The sequence below is a fragment of the Dermacentor albipictus genome, chromosome 1, assembly GCF_038994185.2.
Source record: "Dermacentor albipictus isolate Rhodes 1998 colony chromosome 1, USDA_Dalb.pri_finalv2, whole genome shotgun sequence".
Classification (NCBI taxonomy): Eukaryota; Metazoa; Arthropoda; class Arachnida; order Ixodida; family Ixodidae; genus Dermacentor; species Dermacentor albipictus.
The window spans coordinates 408,462,551-408,483,529 of NC_091821.1; the positions used below are offsets into that span (position 1 = coordinate 408,462,551).

General features: G+C 45.9%; 1 protein-coding gene across 2 annotated transcripts in view; it reads right to left on the reverse strand.

Moving 5' to 3' along the window:
- LOC139058325 (adhesion G protein-coupled receptor L3-like) overlaps positions 1-20,979 on the reverse strand; it is a 76,544-nt gene extending 55,565 nt beyond the window's left edge. Inside the window, exon 1 of one of the 2 annotated variants that reach the window (XM_070536755.1) lies at positions 20,837-20,979. The gene's annotated coding sequence lies outside the window, so the exon portion shown is untranslated. Of the gene's footprint in view, positions 1-13,263; positions 13,308-20,836 lie in introns of those variants that run through there. The other variant, XM_070536756.1, reaches the window with a different exon arrangement.

Below are 20,979 nucleotides of genomic sequence, written 5' to 3' on the forward strand. Positions count from 1 at the left end.
CATCTGTAGGTTTCGGAATGAAAATACGTCAACAGGGCTAATGCATTTTCTACTGCGCAGCAGCTTCCAGTACTTAGAAATCAGGTAAGAAATTGCACCAAGTTACTGGCATGTGGCTCGTCGTGAATGCAGCATGGTCAATGATTACCCAGCGCCGCCTAATCTTGCCCACAGTTCGTCACGTCATACGGAGCTTGCAGGAACCGTTGCCTGCAGCCTTTACTTCGTTCTCTGGTGTACTTTACTTCGACTTAGTTGCACATGGCAGCGGGCCCATTGTTACAGAGATGGCGGTGACTTCAATGACTACTGGAACTTGTTGAGCGATGATTGACGAATCCTGGATGCGCTTAGTGCGAAATTCTGCGAGAAATTGGCCGGCCCCTCGTTGTATTTAGCATAATGTATGTATTGCTTGAAAAGCGCATTTTGCATCGGTCATACCTAGCGAAATTGCTCATATTTAATGAAATCACAGCGAAATATAATGGAAGGCATGTTGTCGAACATGCATTGTCTGTTTTTTTATGGAAGTTCTTATGATCAAAAAATTTGCCGACCAACAGCGAGGCGCACGGAGTGGTGATATATGGCTTGATATGGAGCGTTTGAAAGTTTATATGGCTTGTACGGGGGGTGCTTGCTTCAATTTCCCAGATGAAATGAGCCCACTGCAATGAGAAGTTCAAAAAGTAAGTATTGAATTTGTGTTAATGAATGGCTAATTACTACGTATCACCGGTAATTCCACGGTCGCCACCACTGAGTATGTGTCTCTGAAGTACCCTTGTTTTTTATAGAGATATATTTCAAAATCACTTAACTTCTTCGTAGAAACACCTGGCATAAAGGCTGTATACCAGAAGGTCCCACCAGACTTGTCACGCGCTTTCAGAGGGTGTGGTTCAGTCTCTATAACAAGTGGGCTTGGTTTGGGAGGGTAGAAAACATGCACTAAGTTGAATTTGGGAGTAAGCTAACAATTCGTGCTCTCTATTGGGGGTAGCCCTGGCAGGGACAGAAGCAGGCTTATTAGGAAACATTCGTTGCCGCTTTTTAAGAACGTACCGACGCCATATTGTGCGACGGCCTGCATCGTTTGAAAGTCATCGGAGCTGTGTAGTAACGCCGGACTTACACTGGCGGGCGCTAGCAGTGCGCTCAACCTTGAAGGAATTGCTCAAGATTTTTTCTCCCATTCCAAGGCGCACGGACACGCGAGTCACCTCAAGAAGCTGAGCGCAGGACAGCATTCTATTATTCCTTTCACATATTTGCTTCACGCTTTTTCATCAGGCGCGTGCGACTCTTCTCTCGGGCACCTGCCCCCTGCTGAGTGCGGCGCTCAGCCCTAATGGTTCTACCTAAGAACATTCCGCCGCAAGCGAGGCTCGTTTCAATAACAATGGGTGGCTTGGAGCTCACCTAAGGTGGCGCGCATACGCAACGCATCCGCTACGCGCAGCCCTAGAACAATGGAAGTGAGGTAAGAAGACTCTACTGGGGCGGAACGTTTTCCGCAAAAATCCGAGCTGGCATTCGGAACCGATTATTTTAGTCGCATTAGCATGCTCGTCTCACGCGGATAGGCGTCGGCTGAAGAGTATCTGTTATGCGAGATAATATATTCATCGTACTAGGGCAACATTGCAACAGCGTGACACTGTACGAGGAAGTAAGCGAAGTAACCTTCGGAAATCAGACGTGCGCGGTCATCGCGGTATTTTGACAGATAGGTCCGATCTTTAAAAGACGGCTTACAGCCGCATTCATTGCAATGCAGTGATAACGGACTATCTCTGTAGCTCCTTTTTGAACCTTGTTTGAGTGTTCGCGCATGCGGTCATTGATGCAGCTAGCCGTTTGACCGATATAAAAAAGCTTGCATGCAAGAGGAATATTACAAACCACACAGTCACAACAGTCAGCGACAAACCATTGCCTGTGCTGCTTTTTACAACTTTTGTTGTTCTCAGTCACCCGATTGACTTGATAGCACAGGCTACCCAACTTATTTCTGGCAGTGAACAGCAACCTAACGCCAGCCCTACTGACAATCTTTTTGAGATTATGCGCCACCTGGTGCACATATGGGATAACCGCAGCCATTCGCCGTGAGTGATTCTCAGAGAGTAGCTGCCGAATGCTTTCTTTTTTGGCTTGTTTCGAGGCGTTCTTTATATTGGTCAAATGGGGCGGTGCATCAATGACCTCATGCGCAAACACTCAAAGTTCAAAAGCGAGCTATGGAAATATTCAGCTATCACTGCATTGCAATGAATGCGGCTGCAAGCCGTCTTGTAAAGATGTCACCTATCTGTCAAAATACCGCGATGACCGCGCACGTCATATTTCCGAAGCTTTCCACATTCCTATTAGCGGCGAAGCATGTGTAAGCCTTCCCTCTATTTCTCTTTTTCCGAAGGAGATTGCCTTCCTATCACATTAATTGCAGTTTTCGCCCCTGCGCATGCTGAATTCTGTTGATTCTGTGCTTTGAGATAGCGGCGGAGTATATATATGCTGACTGCAAGAATAAAGACACTTGGTTATTAGTCAGCGCTGTTGCCTGTGTCCCTCTCCTTGTCCTGTTTTTTAGCGCTGTGTGCTGCTCGTAATTACGAAGTCCCCAACTACCGTTTTGCCTCATAATCATATCATGGTCTCTTTTGGCACGTGAAACTGCTGAAGTTAATTTAAATTCTAATGCGGCAGCTTCAAGGAGCGCTTACACGCCTTGGTTGCTCAGTGGCTATGGTGTTGGGCTGCTGAGCACAAGGTCGCGGGATCAAATACCGGCCACGGCGGCCGCATTTCGATGGGGGCGAAATGCGAAAACACCCGTGTACTTAGATTTAGGTGCACGTTAAAGAACCCCAGGTGGTCGAAATTTCCGGAGTCCCCCACTACGGCGTGCCTCATAATCAGAAAGTGGTTTTGGCACGTAAAACCCCATAATTTAATTTTAATTTCGACCAATCGCGAACTATAATTACCAGCCAGCTTCAGAGAAAGGGGATTCGCTGTTGCGGGCTACCAACTCTTCCGTAACCCTTTCATTCAACTAGCGTCACTTTCGGGAAGATTACAAGTAGGCAATGGATGAGCGATTTCTCCCGTTCTCCAGCCTCATCGACCTAAGCAGCCCTCAGATTAAATGCCGAAAATTTCTGTTTTGCGTCACGGGCCAAAGCCCCCGATCTGAATGTGAAGCATGCCATAATGTGGGAGTGCGCATTAATTTTGGAGCTCTGGGGTTCTCTAACGCACTTTTAAATTTGAGTACACGAGCGTTTTTCATTTCACTCCCACCGAAGTGTGACAGCCACGACCGGCATCGAACCCTGGTCCTCGAGCTTAGCAGCGCAACATCATAGGCACTGGGCCAGTGCGGCGGGCTTTAAAAAAAAAAAAGAAACATTGATCCTCGCAAAATTGCGCATGGGGGCGATGGCGTCTGATATACGAAGTATCACAGACACTTATACCCTTTACGCAAACAGCTGAATACATCAAATCAAGTTCCGTATTCTGTTATTACACCAGATCAGCTAGCCTCCTCTCCAGAGAGCGACCTCACATGTATGTCGCGCCTGCAGCGCAAGAATAGTGAGCAACAGCTGTGACGTCATCCCGATACGCCCTGTGTGTGCCTCAGCCACAGACACGCGTTGAGATAAGCGCTACGCTTTCATTTCCTTTTACCAGTTCTCGCACAAGTCATGTGACCACTCTGGCTGTACATATTTCACGACTGTACATTAAAAAGGATTCATTCTTGGTCATGGGACGACGAGCGTTTGTCTGACTGTCTGACATTGACATTGCGCATGGGGGCGATGGGGTCTGATATACGAAGCTTCACAGACACTTATACCCTTTACGCAAACAGCTGAATACATCAAATCAAGTTCCGTATTCTATTATTATACCATATCAGCTAGCCTCCTCTCCAGAAAGCGACGTCACATGTATGTCGCGCCTGCAGCGCAAGAATAGTGAGCAACAGTGTGAACAACATAGTTGCTCCTATGAATCGCCGAGCACGCAAAACCGACACCGGATATGCACCGGAGTCGCTGCTCAGCAAATAAAGGAGAGAAACAGTGAACACGGATAGGCTGGCTTGGTGATGTAAGCATTTCGCGAGTCCTCGGCTCCGATATCGGAAAACGCAAGGAAATGAATGTCCTCCGGTTGACACAGTGGGAGAGAACATCTGCTGCCTGGAGGAGTGGATGCGTACGTAAAGGTGTGTACGTATACAAGCCACAAGGGAAGGAGTAGGTGCCTCTGTTCATTCCGCAAAGACCCTGCTGAGGCTAATTCTCCAGTTCCTTGGCACGCAGGAATTTCAATAACAATTTCGTTGTCTGCCTTGGAGTTCTGGTGTCGCTGTGGGCCAGGAACAATAACCCTTCGACAGCGGTTGCTTACGTAGGCTGGCTAGGTAACGGTCAAGCCTCCGTCGCTCCTTCCGTCTTGGTCAGATAGTTTATGCTCGAATGCGTGTCTTAGTAGCGTGTATTCTTGTTTTCCATACTCACACACATGGCCGGAGTGTTTACAGACGCGGTAGCGTCGAATGTGTATAATGTACCTTCATTTAGTTTCACGAGTGTATATGAAGGAACAGCAGAGATGAGGTCACTGGCTGAATTCACACGCATGGTGGCGTTATTTTGACGAGTGTAAAAAGAAGGAAAACAATGACATCAGACTTGTGCCCGACCTTGCATAATCATAACCCAACTTCTATCGAGGCTGTTTTTCCGTGTATGATTGGTACGTTTTGAAACTGCGTGCAAAATTTGCGCTGGTCGTGAAACTCAATTGTATGCGCTTGAAAGTGTAATTTACTCCAGAGGCCGTAAGCAACTCAAAACACTGAATTTTGTCAACGCGTCACCCATACCGCTATACGTGCTTTCGACAGATTTACCTTATGTTAAGTTCCTTCGAGACAAGGGAAGCATAACATAAAATGGCCATACAACGCTTCCGAGCACTTATTTCCAAAATTTACTGCAAAATCAGCAATTAAGCAACAGTTTGAACTATGCCTACACATAAACCGCAACGGGTCTTTACTATCGCAAAACATAAATTTCATCTAACGAAGAGTTCCCTTGGGACACCGGGAACATATAGCGTAAAAGTGTAAGATGACGCTTTGGAGCACTTCATTAAAGAATGCTTTACAGACACTGCATTCTATCGGCATGCGCTTGGACTCGCACACATATTTCTCAAATAGTACTCCCATGCTCATTACATTTAGCCTGAGTGGCTTTTGTAGTTATGCCAGGGCAGCGAGCTAAGCTTTGCATCGCTTGTAAAAACAGGCATAAGGTTCCCAAGTACTTGCATTCTTAACTTATTGTACAAGCCACAGCTAACCTACACCGCTTGAATTTTCTTGCGCATTACCTACAATGTGCCCTTTGCTTTCACAAAATATAAACAGGGTGCTTTGTTTAGACCTCCGAGGATAGTGGAGAAACCAAGTACGAACCTCGTAGGACGAATGAAATTATACAACAAGAAATGGTACGGTAATTACTCGCAACACTCCCAGTTAAGCCAGGACTGTGAAAGTTTTTTTCACTCATTACACATAATATGTCACTTTGGTATAAAAACTTATACTACAGTGTGCTAGTTCCTCTGTCGGCCCCCTTCTTGATTTTGGACATCCTATGCCACTTATATTCATGGAACCTTAAGTTACGTCTCGTCAGTTATTTTATGAATGTGAAAAATTTCGGATACCGTGCGCATGGTACCTTGAACGTATGAATGAGTTACTTTCAGTAAAGGCTGTATTTAACCCACACTGCCTAAACGTTTATCATTCGTGTGACAATACGTTTAGTTTTTCAAATAAATGTAAACAACGTACCTCGCCTAGTTGACCGACTAGACTGGGAAAAGGTAACTGCATGACTCGTGCATAACCCATGAAACTGGATGAATATGAGTGTTCAGTAATTATTTATAGAGCACCTCATTTACGCACACCACTACAAGCTTTCTATGAAAATCATAAATAGAATGGTTCTTATTTTCTGTAAGTATGAATTTTCTCTCGCTTTTGGCCCTCCCAGATGAGCGCGGGAACTCCGGTAAGCGTTTCAAACAAAGCCACTAAACGGGCTGGAAAAGATAACGTTTAGCAAGTTTTACTTAACGCTTAGCCGACGCGTCACACATCAAAATTCGCCTGCATATTTTCCCTAACATTGTCTACACTTTCCCAGGTTTGCTAGGAATGATTCTCTCCGAGGACGTTATTATAATGCATTGGGATTGTAATTCTCCCTCGTAAGCTCCTGTTTCACGTCGGCGAGATCAGGGCCACGGGTATAACTTCGTACATGCGGGGAAAATATGTTAGTTGTGCTTTGTAAGAACGTCCCGGCTAACAGTATTCTGCTGGAGCTATGCTGCTCAATTTTATTTCCCTAAATTGTGTCTAAAGCAGAATACTACAAATAAATGCGTTGACACATTAAAAAGAGAGAGAATAAACGTTTAATGATCTGAATCACTGAGAAAGATTGCTTCTTTCTTCACAAAAGTTGACACATTAAAAAATATGTTGCAGTTTTATCCAATGCGCGATGCAACAGGAAATTATTTGGCGCATTACGACTTGCGCTGTTTAGCCCAGTTCCAGCCACAAAAAGCATTGCTAATGGTTCGGCTAACAACCTCCATCCAACAGCAACCACTTAAGTTTCCTCTTCTTCCCTATTCTGTGTTGCACACATTAGCCCCTCCCTTAAAAAACTGCTTAGACTGTCTAGAGAAAGTCTATATACTTTTTATCGACGACCTTGCCTTTCTATGAATTTGGTCTTTTGTTGATACAAAGTCTATAGACTGTTTATAGACGAAAGTCGATAAGGTTTCTATTTTTCTCTACTCACATTCTATAGACGGTCTATAGAAAAAAGTCGATAAGGTGTTTGTTTCTCTTTTGTCTGCTTCCCCACTATAGACTACCTATAGACGAAAGTGAATACAGTCTCTATTTATTTTTCTTTATTATTTGTCTATGGACTGTCTATAGACGAAAGTCGATAAGGTTTCTATTTCTTTTTGTCTACTCACATTCTATAGACGGTCCGTAAAAAAAGTCGTTAAGATGTTTGTTTCTATTTGTCTATGTCCCCTTACAGACTGTCTATAGACGAAAGTCAATACAACCTCTATTCACGTTTGTCCAGTATATGTCTACAGACTGTGTATAGACGAAAGTCCATAAGGTTTATATTTCTTTCTGCCTACTTATATTCTATAGACGCTCTATAGAAAAGAAAAAAGTCGATATGATGCTTGTTCCTTTTTGTCAACTTCCGCCCTATAGATTACCTGGAGACAAAATTCAATACATCTCCATTTATCCTTATTGACTATTTGTCTATAAAGTGTCTATAAGGTGTACATTTCTTTTTGTCTATGCCTAGTCTACGTCGGTCGTCACGGTCGTCAATATATATATATATATATATATATATATATATATATATATATATATATATATATATATATTTACACACACACACACACACACACACACATATATATATATATATATATATATATATATATATATATATATATATATATATATATATATATATATATGTATATATATATATATATATATATATGTGTGTGTGTGTGTGTGTGTGTGTGTGTGTGTGTTGAGCAACAGAAAGCTGTATCAGGAGTTTCCCATGTGGCTCTACAGTTTTCCCATTTAGAATTTTCATCTAATTATAATAATTGAGAAATTAATTAACAATAATAATCTGCTCTGGGTAAATGCAAAAAATAATCTGAGTGTTTCCAAGCGACGGCAAATAACAATATCTTGGTTCTCTCCAGCTAAGTAGCATTTGCATATCTTAATGTCTGGCTCGAATTAAGTCTGTCTGGCTCGAACACCCCTTACACTTCTTTGCAATTCGCATTATTCTCCACGGTTTCCGATATCACCGCCGATGAAGGCCATAACGCGGGACATCACCAAAGGTCATGTTAACTTGCGCGAACAGCCCGTATACCGATTGTGGTAAGGCGTGAGATGAAGTAGGAAACAGCCGATACTGTAAAAGTCTTATTACTTCAGGTTTGCATGCCGTCTGTGGACTGTCTATAGACAAAAGTCCTTAATCTCGGCGCAACCTGTGCACGCTGTAACCAAGCCCAGGTGCCGGTCGATAATACGGAGCTGCGTTTGATATAAGCCATTGAAGTTGTATACTGCTGAGATTGCTGTAGAGACTATTTGTAGACTTTAGTTTACACATAGTGTATACCTCCGCATTTGTTGAGCACATGATATGATCAACGTAGTCGCTCTCGGCAATCCCAAGACAGTCTTCACAGTTGTCATAGCATGACCATTGCGGCAATAAAATAAAGAAAACAAAATGCCGATCCAATCATGATAATCGATGTTATGAACGCCAACTTTAGCTTCAAGCGAATTTCAAACAGGCATTAATTAACAGCACAGAGACTCGTAATGTTTGTAGCTGACAACGCAGACTTTCTGAGTGTGCGATGAATCGATTTCGAACAAGTGGTGTGCGCGTTGTGTGTCGTGCGATTCTCTGATACTTTTCATATTGTCCTCATATCTCGCCTGGATCACTTATACCGGGTAGTTTTTCGTTAACTGATAACCTGCACGATAAACTCATCAAAGTTTCCCATTCACTTAAAATATATGCCAAATCCTCTGAGCCCGCCCAGTATTTCGCAGGTGGTATGCCTGCGCTGCCACGCATTTGAGTACGTTATTGCTGTGTTGATTGCTTTGACCAATCATCGGAACAGGAAATTTGCACTAACATATGTGCGGGTATCATATTTGGCGTACGCTAGAAGATATGCTAGAAATGCACCGTATTACTCATCGTCGTTGGCGATAATGCAAGCGCCTGACGGGCCCTGCAACGGCTTTTACAAACAGCACATTCATTAAAGTGTGCGTTCCAGTTCCATACGATAGCCCAACAGCGTTTGTAATACAACGTGACAGCGCATTTCTTTCATCCCTGAAAAAAAAATCAAAAATGGGAAAGAAGAGCAAACCGTTCCGCGCGTGCTCAGAGAGAGAGGAAAAGACATGAAAATGAAAAAAAGAAAAGGCGCTCGGACTTCTCCGAGCGGGCACGCACTCGGTAGAGTGTACTAGAATTCTAGTACACTGTAGCACTGTACCCTCGGCACCCTGAGCTCCTGCGCATGCGCAATGGCAGCAACGGCGGTTCGCCATCTGTACGCGTGAATTTGAATTCTCAACCAGTGCCCCAGGCATGTAAACGCTTGTAGCGGTGTGCGCTGTCTGCCTGAAACTTGGTGTCTGCATATGCGTGTCCTCTTTGCGGCATCACACGTCAACTACACTGAACGGTAAGTTTTAGCAAAGATGTTTCCCGTCAGTAGCTCATGATCAGGTGAGCGCAGGGGACTCGGGCGTAGTGTCGGTTTGCCGTTTACATGATATGATAACGCGCTTTTGTGCTCGCTTCTACTATACGGAATGTTTTACGGCAAGCGATCGCTCACGCTTGTTGAGTTTACCGTAATAGTTGATGCACATAAAAAAATACACCATGTTTTACCTTGATACTGAGCTTCCACTAAGCGGATTGTGTTTGTTGATCAGCTGGTGTGCTAGGTCTAGTTTCGTGGCGCTCTATCCGGCCGCCATGAATGCTGCGTCGCATGTGAAGTGAAGTTCTCGTAACACGCTTTACGTATATATCTCGAAATTGTGTTAGCATGAAGAATTTTCAAAGACGTATAGTTGAATAACTGCTAGCGTACTCGAATGAAAGGCCGTGTTTGCGGGGCATGCATCAGCAGTGCGTGCGCTGCCGTTTTCTTATAAGGTAAAGTAGCCGTATTTTCAAGGTTCCTGCCAACCAATCAAAATAATTTTGCGAAGTTACCGCAAGCAAAACACGAGACTTGAAGAAGTATCTAGATTCACCCTATCTAAATATATGCAACCGCAAAAGCTCTTGGAGCATGGAACCTGCCATAAGTTCGGTCACTAGCATCTTCGCGACTTAGCCGCAAAAAATTAGAGAACAATAAGTTAGTCACTCGGGCAAGCATATTTACACGTTTCAAACTGAAGGCATTGCGTTTGACGATAGTTGGGATATTTTTTTGTCTATTTCATAAACATTTCAACACCAGAAGTTATTTTTCGGGCTATTTTAGAAGCGTTAAGCTCCTTTCGATGCTTCGGCATTATGCAGTTTACGCGCTGTTAATCACTATGCAGCTGCTGGCGCAGATTCGTATTTTACCAATCGTGCATGGTATGAAGCCTTGCCGTTCGTAATACGTGCTCATGTTTTCATTACTGTTGCATTTAGTACCATCGTCTTCGACAGACTGTATACTGCATGCGCTGTACAAAAGAAAAAGAGAGTCAGATGATCCACTAGGTGGTCTTTTCTTAGTAGATAACGCACAGATTATTCAAATAATTTAGTGGACATTGCACTTGTTCTACCTTTATCAACACAGCTAAGAGATCGTAACATGTTTTAGCTGATACCTTTATCATGATAACCTTATCAATACCCCCCCATTCATGTGATAGCATTCATTCAATCTGTAGTTTCAGTTTTGTTTCCCAGGAGGTGCATATCTGTCGTGCCGTGACACAGAAAGTGCTGGCGTGGTATTTCGGGGGCTCATGTGGTACACCTAACCTGCAATCGTGTTAGCATGTCCAAGAGGCCTCATTATCTGTAAGAAACTAAGTGACCATATCAATACAATCAATCCATCGGCCTTCTCTTGAAGTTATGGCCAATGACCCATTCATTTAAGAGTATGAGAAACACACTTAAATATGTATTAAGGACAATAAATTACAATCTTTGGTATGATACTGTGAATACTCCGGTCACTCTTCTGAGCATACCCCTCTGCGCGGGCATATTTAATTACCAGCCAAAAAAAATATACACACAGTCCAACTCGGTAACCTTGTTTTAGCAATTGATATAGACATTATTTGGGATAATTACAATACATATGTCATACATGAACTTGTCTTAAAAGCAACATACTGTTGCTGTAGTACCAGCAGCAGTTGGGACTGTTTAATTGTTCATCATGCCATAAAATGAAACATGACATAACATACAAAGAATACACAATTGTTATTTTTACGTCACATTGTTGCATCTACTTATTTGCAGTATATACTTGCACCATCTTTGGAACATATGACAGGAAGGTCAAGGCCGGCCTGGCGGCCTTGCTTGCCAAGTGGAAGTAGTCGGTAAATCTGTAAATAGTCTCTTTAAATCATAGCGTAAGACGTGCATTTTAAGAATATTACTATATCGCGCAATAAAAAGAGGTAATTCAATGTCGGTGCACTTGTTTTCTTTTTGCATTGCATGTTTCAGTACTAGTGGAATCGCTTATTTTTTTTTCTGTTTATGCAACATATGAGAGTGCAGCTGGTTCAGGAGTGTTGTTAAGCTATCGACATTAATGCATAAGTACAGATGAGAAGCAACACGTGAACATACATAATATACATTCAAAAACATTTTGCCGCCATATGTAAACAGAAATGTAAACTAACTTGTAGACAGCAGATAGCTAACATAATATTTCTTGTAATATTTCTTAAATGTGCTCGTGCACAAATACTTATTCAGTCTTGTATAAAGACTCATTCATGGCTACATGCATTTGAGATTTTTCGACTGCTTCCATTCGCATACATGGTTTTCTATGTACAGTTCCTTGCGTATGTTCCCATATGCTTGCCGGATGCAGTGTAATAGACTGCTTATTAACTACACCAGCAGCGAATGTTTATATATAATCAAAACATAGTTGGCAAAATGGGTTTATATAGCTAGTATAGGCGTGTCGATCTCGGCTATTTTAGCTAATCTGGGCAATGAAAACAAAAGATTTAAAGAGAACCCGGTGTAAGATATACTATCATAAAAAGACCTACAGGCCAGATCTCTGACGGCTGAACACCCTAAGTCTTAAATTCGGATCTTACTGCACCGCCTTTTTTTTTACATTATTCTTCTTTGAACAGCTTCACGGAATTTATGTTGGCTCGGACAACCTGTATCGACAATAATCGACAAATAGTGTAAGGCTGAAGTCTATGGATTAGCTATAGACTTATCTGCAGGAATTATGTACTGACAGTCTATGGACTTATGACATTACACTTTTTGTAGACTATTCTAACAAATGTGGGAGTCTACAGACACTCTATAAACTGTCTATAGATTAATAACATTCATGTTTGTAGACAAATGTCTGCAGAATGTCTATAGAAAAAAGTGTATAGTAATCTACAGTTCTACTTTTCTAGACTGAAGTCTATAGACTGTCTATAGACAAATGTCTATGGATAGTCTATAGACATTTGCTTATAGTCATTTTAAAGACTCCCATCTGCAAAAGTAAAACTGTATATAGTTCTATTTTTGGAGACTGAAGCCTATGGAAAATCTATAGACAAATGTCTATAGATAGTCTATAGAGATTTGTTTATAGACATTGTATAGTTTGCCGTCTACAAAAGTAGAGCTGCTGTATAAAGCTTTATTTTTGTAGACTGAAGTCTATAAAATGTCTACGCAAATGTCTTTAGACTATTTATAGACATTTGTCTACAGACATTCCATGGACTTCAGTCTACAAAACTAGAACTGTATAACCCTATACACTTTTGTCTATAGACATTGTGCAGACATTTATCTAGAAACGGGAATTTTCATTAGTCTATTGACAGTCTATAGAGTGCCTGTAGACTCATATTATTGACAAGACTATAAAAAGTGTACTTTTATAGTCTTGTCAATAATATGTCTGATTCTACAGGAACTATATATATATATATATATATATATATATATATATATATATATATATATATATATATATATATATATATATATATATACCTTGAAAGCTTTCTCGCACAAGTAAATGACTATAGTCGGAGGCACATGTATACGACTATAGTGGGAGGGATGGGATATATCCCATCCCTCCGTTGAAATCTGAACTGCGTCTATATCCAAGGCCGGAAACCTGTTCCATACGCCGGCAAATGTCTAAAGCCGAGACCACACGTACGCTTGCAGACGCGTGCAAGCTCGCGTCCGCGCGCGTAGCGCCTGCCACGCCTCGCGAGGAATGGCGGTTTCCGCGCTCACTGGACTCACTCACCGACGCCTTGGCAGACCCCGCTTCGTCCTTTGTTATCGACAGTGTTTCAAAATGCTTAGATGTCTATAAACGTGATTCTTATATATTTATAGCTGTTAGATCTGCGCAAAAAGGAAAGAAGAAGGACTTTCTTGCATGATATAAATCTGCTTCACTGAGAGTTGAATGTTCCGCGCCGTAGCTGCGTAGCCAGGCACGCCGACGCGAGGAAGCCCAAGCGCGCGATAACAGAGAGGAGCTGTTCCCCGAGATCACACCGCGTTTCGACGCTTACGAGCCCTGCCGCACCGTCTGCGCATGCGTGGGCGCGCGGACGCGAGCTTGCGTGCGTCCGCAAGCGTACGTGTGGTCTGTGCTTATAACGCGCAAAAGAAGAAACGAGACGGCTGCATGTTTTTCCCGATTACGCCTAAGCAAACAACAATACAGGGATTGCGTGTTGATCCTTCTGACAGGTAATTTGCACCGCAATAACGAAAGTGTGCCTAGCTGCGCCCTCGCTTCAGAGTGCGTGGGATCATCGCCTATCGGCGCCGAGAAGTCCAAGGACGGGATGCGAGTGTTTTTTGGCTTCGCCGCAAGGGAGGAATAAGAGCCGGAAAAGAAAGAAAGGAAGAAAAAAAAGCAACAAAGAAGCGGTTCTCGAGTATATATCGCCGAGAGCAGCCGTTGGGTTAGGAGGCCATAAAGCTAGCGGCGGCGTAGTGCGTGCGATAGCTGGGGAGCCATTGAGGTTGGATTTGCGAGATCGCCAAGTGGTTGATAACTGCACCCTGCTTCACCGCAGCTCGGCAAAATGGGGAATATACGAGTGGGGAAAGCCAATCAGATCGCAGCGGCCAGTCATGTGAGGGCTCTCAACGAGGCGGAAGAGCCGGAACAGGTGTCTGGGGCCACTCTACGGTGTTTAATAAATGCTCTAGTTGGATACAGTTTACTTGGTACATATCGTCACGCTGTAGTCAAATAAACACGTGACAATATTGACGCGAAATAGGTTTGCACGTGTTGACAAGGGACCCTTAAGGCGAGAACGACGAAATTCGTGGTTGTGCGCGGGCTCTCCGAGGACCAGCCATCGCTAAAGGCAGACGTTTTTTCCCAATCTGTCGGTGCTAAACTGTTTTAGTTGCCATAGCTGGGTGACATTTCTGGTGGACGTGCGGGGTACGGTCGATGTTAAGATCTCCGGAGCATACCCCAGACCTAAGCCCGGCGAGTAGTTCTACCGAGCTTACCCCTGTGCACGTACGTGCCAGCCAACGCCTCCAGGGACTCCAGCCACAGCACGGTCTGCTACCTGAACGAACTAGAATGACGACCCAACCACCTCCTGCCACTCCTGCAGCATCGCACGTTGTCGTCAATCACATCCGGACGCCGAATCTGTTCCACAGAAGTGCTTCAGAGGACGCCGATGACTGGCTTGACCATTTTGACCGGGTTGCCAACCTCAACGACTGGAACCACGAGCGTAAGCTACATTACGTGTACTTCGCTCTTGAGGATTCCACGAAAGCATGGTTTGAGAACCACGAGGCGACACTGACGTCATGGGAAGAATTTCGTAGGCAGTTCCTCAATGCCTTCGCCAGGGCGGACAGGAAGGAGAGAGCGGAGTTAGCGTTGGAGGCAAGAATTCAAGGCCCGAATGAGCGAGCGACTGCGTACGTAGAATACTTGAATCGGCTTTTCAGACGTGCGGACCCTTTGATGATTGAAACAAAGAAGGAGTGCCATCTCATGCGCGGCGTCAAAGAGGAAATCTTTGCTGGCCTAATTTGAAATCCGCCGACTACACTTGCAGAGTTCCATGACGAAGCCACTACTATGGAAAAGGTCCTTCAACAGTGGGCCAGGCAAAACAACCGCGACGCCGTGATTTCAAGAAAACTCTCTGCCGTTACCCTCGGTAACGACGTTGGCGCCTTGCGAGAACTCATCAGGGCTGTCGTCAAGGAGGAACTGCAGAAGATGCAGACGACCACTGCCCCTATGGGACAACTTTCCATTGCGGAAATGGTGCGCGCCGAGGTCCGACAGGCCATTCATGTTCCTGCACGCTGAAGCAGTACGCCGCCCGCCACCCTCAAGTGCGTGCAGCATGGTACACCCCACTCAACAAATGGACGTAAGCTTCAGGCCGCCTCGCAGCCCACCGCACATTGCCGAAGCAAGGACTAGGAAGAGCGACGTCTGGCGCACCACAGACTACAAACCCCTTTTTTCATTCTGGCGAAGCCGGGCACATCTACAGAATGTGTCCTTATCGTCATGTGGGGCTTCGTGGATTCTCGCCGAACGCACCACGACCTGGTGAGCGGCCGCCGGAAATAGAGTTTCGTCGCAAATCGTCGCAATGTTGATCAGCGATGGCTGGCGCCCCATTCGTCGTCTCCTGCTCGTTACAGGTCACCATCACCAAGCCAAGCCTTTACTCGCGGCGCTCTGAGACGCCGCTCGCCTAGCCCGGCGGGTCGGGAAAACTGAGTTCAGCGACCTCCGGAGATGAGGCCGCTGACGACGACCGTACGCAATATCCTCCATTACGACGACAACGACGAAAACAGAACGATGCAGACCTACAGACGGAGTCGAACATCTTACGAGAGGTAGTAACGTCGAACATTCCCGTCACCATAGACGACGAAGAAATAACGGTGTTAATCGACACTGGAGCGGACACCTCAGTTATGAGCATGGACCTTGCCTGCAAGCTGAAGAAAGTTTCTACCGAGTGGACAGGGTCGCAGATTCGAACTGCAGGAGGCCATCTGCTAACCCCGGTAGGAAGATGCACAGCGCGAGTGAGCATTCGCGGGTTTACGTACCTCGGAGATTTCGTTATCCTCCCAAGCTGTTCGAGGGACCTAATTCTGGGAATGGACTTTCTGCAGGCTAATGGAGCTGTGACCAACTTACAAAAGTCGCGGGTAACGTTTTCGACGTCGCAGGCCTTAGCAGGGAGCAGCACTGACGACACGTATGTCAACGCCTTGAGGATTGTTGACGAGAACATCACGGTGCCGCCAAGGAGCAGCGTATTGACCCTCGTCACCTGCGGCGCATTCAACGGCTATGAGGGTATTGCCGAGGCAAATATCTCGCTGCTGCTTGAAAAACACATCTGGATCGCCCGGGGCCTTGTTCAAATGCAGCATAAGTGCTCGCAAGTTTTGTTGGCAGACTTCAGCCATGAGTATCAGCACGTCCCTCAAGGTACAGCTGTGGCATTCCTGAACGACATTGCTGACTTCTCCGATATCGACACGTTACAAGTGACTTCACCGGACGCAACAACTTACGCCAGCCTGAATACCCGCGTCCACATTAACGCTGACTTAGCAGATGTCCACAAGGATCAGCTGCTGGGCCTACTGACAGAATTCTCCGGCTGTTTTTTCACGGAATCCAAAGTCCAGCGCACTTCCGTTACACAACACCGGATAGTTACAGAGGAGTCGGCGCGGCCTCTTCGTCAGCATCCGTATCGCGTGTCACCTATAGAGCGGGAGGCGATTAAGCGTCAAGTACAAGAAATGGTAAATGATGACGTCATCCAACCGTCGACAAGTCCGTGGGCATCGCCTGTCGTACTAGTAAAAAAGAAAGACAGCACACTCCGCTTCTGCGTTGACTACAGATGGCTTAACCGAGTCACCAAACGCGACGTTTATCCCTTGCCATGGATCGATGACGCTTCGGACCGTCTGCGTTATGCTCAGTTCTTTACTTCTTTAGACCTAAAGTCAGGCTACTGGCAAATCGAAGTGGACGAGCGTGACCGTGAAAAAACCGCCTTCGTGACTCCCTATGGGCTGAACGAATTTAAAGTGCTGCCTTTCGGTCTCTGCTCCGCTCCTGCTACGTTCCAACGAATGATGGACACTGTACTCGTTGGACTAAAGTGGCAGACGTGTCTAGTGTACCTAGACGACGTTGTTGTGTTTTCCAGCACGTTCGATGAACATCTCGCCCGGCTAAGAAGTGTTCTTACCGCAATACGCAAGGCCAACCTCACCATCAAGCCTGGAAAATGTTACTTTGGCTTCCAGGAACTCAAGTTTCTAGGCCACGTGGTCAGCTCCCAAGGAGTACGACCAGACCCAGAAAAACTCGCTGCCGTTGCCGAGTTTCCTCCTCCTAAAGATAAAAAGTCTGTTGAGCGGTTCCTTGACCTCTGCGCTTACTACCATCGTTTCGTTGAAGGCTTCTCAAGGATTGCTGAACTGCTCACGAGACTGACGTGACAAGATGTGCCCTTTGCGTGGATGAAAGAACAAGAGCAGGCCTTCACCGAATCGCGTAAACGCCTTCAATCCGCTCCAGTGCTGGCGCATTTTGATGACACCGCGGCAACTGAAATACACACCTACGCCAGCAACGTAGGACTCGGGTCCATTCTGGTTCAATGGCAAGATGGCGCAGAACTGTAATTGCGTACGCCAGCCGCAGTCTGACAAAAGCAGAAGCTAATTATTCAATGACCGAAAAAGAATGCTTAGCAATCGTGTGGGCCATCAGCAAGTTCCGACCCTACTTATACGGCCGGCCATTTCGAGCGATCAGTGATCACCACTCGCTCTGCTGGCTTGCCAATCTACGAGACCCGTCAAGTCGCCTCGCTCGTTGGAGCCTCCGCCTCCAGGAATACGACATAACTGTTGTCTACAGATCAGGCCATAAGCATAGCGACGCTGACTGCTTGTCACGTTCTCCTATTCCTTTGACATCCTCCGACTTGGAGATAGATTTCGACGACGTGGTGCGCATGGCTGACTATCAACGTGCAGACTGTGAGCTGCTTCCAGTCATCCGATATCTCGAGGGAGCTGACGTTGTTGTCCCACGCCCACTTTCACGAGGATTGACGTCGCACTGCCTGCGAAACGATGCCCTGTACAAGAAAAAATTCCGAGAACAGCCAGGAAACGTTCCTTCTCGTCGTTCCGACGGCACTGCGTGAGGAAGTTTTACCGGCGTGTCACGACCATCCCTGTGCCGGCCACTTGGGCTTCGCGAGGACATTAGCGCGCATACGGCAAAAATACTATTGGCCACACCTATTTTCGTCGGTTCAGCGCTATGTGCGAACATGCCGTGACTGTCAGAGGCGTAAAGTTCCACCCATCAAGCCTGCCGGTCTCCTTCAGCCTTTGGATCCGCCTCCGGCGCCGTTCCAGCAAGTGGGAATGGACCTTCTTGGGCCGTTCCCCACTTCCTCCTGGCAAAATAAGTGGATAATCGTGGCAACTGACTGTTTAACTCGCTATGCGGAGACGAAAGCTGTGCCGCGGGGAGCTGCTGCTGAAGTCGCCAGCTTCTTCGTCCACAACATTGTGCTTCGCCACGGTGCACCCGCTGTACTCATTACTGACCGCGGTGCAGCGTTTACAGCGGAGTTATTGCAACAAGTCGTCACACTGACGCACACCGACCACCGAAAGACCACAGCCTATCATCCTCAAACTAACGGCTTTACAGAGCGCCTAAACAGAACATTAGCCGACATGTTCTCCATGTACATTGATGTGGACACAAAACATGGGATGAAATTTTGCCATACGTCACGTTTGCTAACAATACCGCTGTGCAGGAGACCACCGAGTTTACACCATTCGAGCTTGTTTACGGACGTCGCGTTACAACCCCCTTAGACGCCATGCTCCCGGTAGACCACGGAACCACAAGGAATGACAACACTGAAGATTTCGTCGAGAAAGCCGAGGAAGCTCGCCAGCTTGCTCGGAATCGCATCCGCACCCAGCAGAATACCGACGCCTACCGTTACAACCGGACCCGACGGAATGTCCAGTACTTACCAGGCGACCGCGTGTGGGTGTGGACACCTATCCGACACCGCGGGCTCTCAGAGAAATTGTTGCGCCGCTACTTCGGCCCGAAGTACGAAGTACGAAGCTGTACGCCGCCTCAGTGATGTGAACTACTAGGTGGTGCCTCAAACCTCTGATCCTGGTTCGAACCGACGCCGTCCCCGTGCTGAAGTCGTCCACGTAGTACGGATGAAGCCATACTACGCAGGCCAGGGCTAAGCAACCCGCACAAACCGCTTCAGCGTTGTGTACATTCCTGTATGTTTTTTTTTGTCTTTTCATGCTGGCACTGTTGCCCATAGTTCGCGCCCGCTGCCCTTGAAGCGACCGGGCCGGTCGCTTTTGAGAGGGGAGCAATGACGCGAAATAGGTTTGCACGTGTTGACACGGGACCCTTAAGGCGAGAACGACGAAGTTCGTGGTTGCGCGCGGGCTCTCCGAGGACCAGCCATCGCTAAAGGCAGACGTTTTTTCCAAATCTGTCGGTTTTAGTTGCCATAGCTGGGTGACAATATTAGTTTCATCAAAGAAATGCAAGGCACGTAGTTGCGAACAGAATAGGCGGATTGGCGTCTGTGAACTTCAGCGTGTCTTGTATTTTATTATTCAGATAATACGTGTAACGATGTTATATATCCTCGAAACATCCGGACCCACCGTGGTTGCTCAGTGGCTATGGTGTGGGGCTGCTGAGCACGAGGTCGCGGGATCGAATCCCGGCCACGGCGGCCGCATTTCGATGGGGGTGAAATGCGAAAACACCCGTGTGCTTAGATTTAGGTGCACGTTAAAGAACCCCAGGTGGTCCAAATTTCCGGAGTCCTCCACTACGGCGTGGCTCATAATCAGAAAGTGGTTTTGGCACGTAAAACCCCAAATATTATTATTATTCGAAACATCCGCGATTTTCATTAAAAATGCGGCTCAAGCAGTGCCGCATTTGTTTTTTGTTTGTTTGGTTTTCGTTAAAGCCTCGCCCCCTCCCCTTTCAAACCAGCCGGATGTTCATAACTTTCAATGTCTCTGGTGGTGACGTGTGCAAATGCCTAACACCCCGGACACATGATCTAACTCTACTCCTTTGCAGGAAACTATTTTCTTTAACGCTGAAGAATCCTTTATCAAAACGAGCCTCGCCGCTGACAAACGGTACGACATAGTCTCCTTTCTATCTTCGACGGCGACGCGCCGAAGCCCATGGCACCGCTTGTTTAAACTGAAACTGACAAAACAATTGAAGAAAGAAATGTGTATCTCATCAAATTAGGTCGCTGCTCAAATAAAATTGTTTTAACAAGCAAAATATTACTAAGGCACCATTGCGTTTCTTCAGTTTTGTTGTTGTGAAAAAGCTGCGCACAGGGTGACGTCATATGCCCTTTAGGTAAATGAAACAATTCGACTATCTCACCTTCCGCGACGAACGTTCAGCAAAACAAAGTAAGCTGCAGCGACGTTTGACTTCGTGAACGTGGGTTACGCGCAAGCGTGTGGGTGCTATTTCCTTTTCGCGCGTTGCGCGTAGAATGTTTCAAAGATGCTCTGATTGTGTGTAAGTGTGGCGGTTCTTTCAAATCTTACTTTTTTACTTCAATGTTTTATGTCCTTTTTTCGGTTATGATAGAGTGTAAAGTTACGTTGGGAAAGATGCCAAGGCAGCGTAAGGAAACGCAACGTCTTTCTTATTTCAAGCATTTTGGCAATGCACCGTTCGCAATATCAATTTTCCCCTTCTTCACCTCCTTCGTCCTCGCCCGAAGTCTCCTGGGCACGCCAAGCCGGCGCCTTTTGCCGGACTCGTTCTGCTCGTGCCCGGCGCTTGGCGACGACCCCGGCGTCGTTCGACTCGAGCTCGGCCTGTCGCCGCTTGCGTAACTGCTCC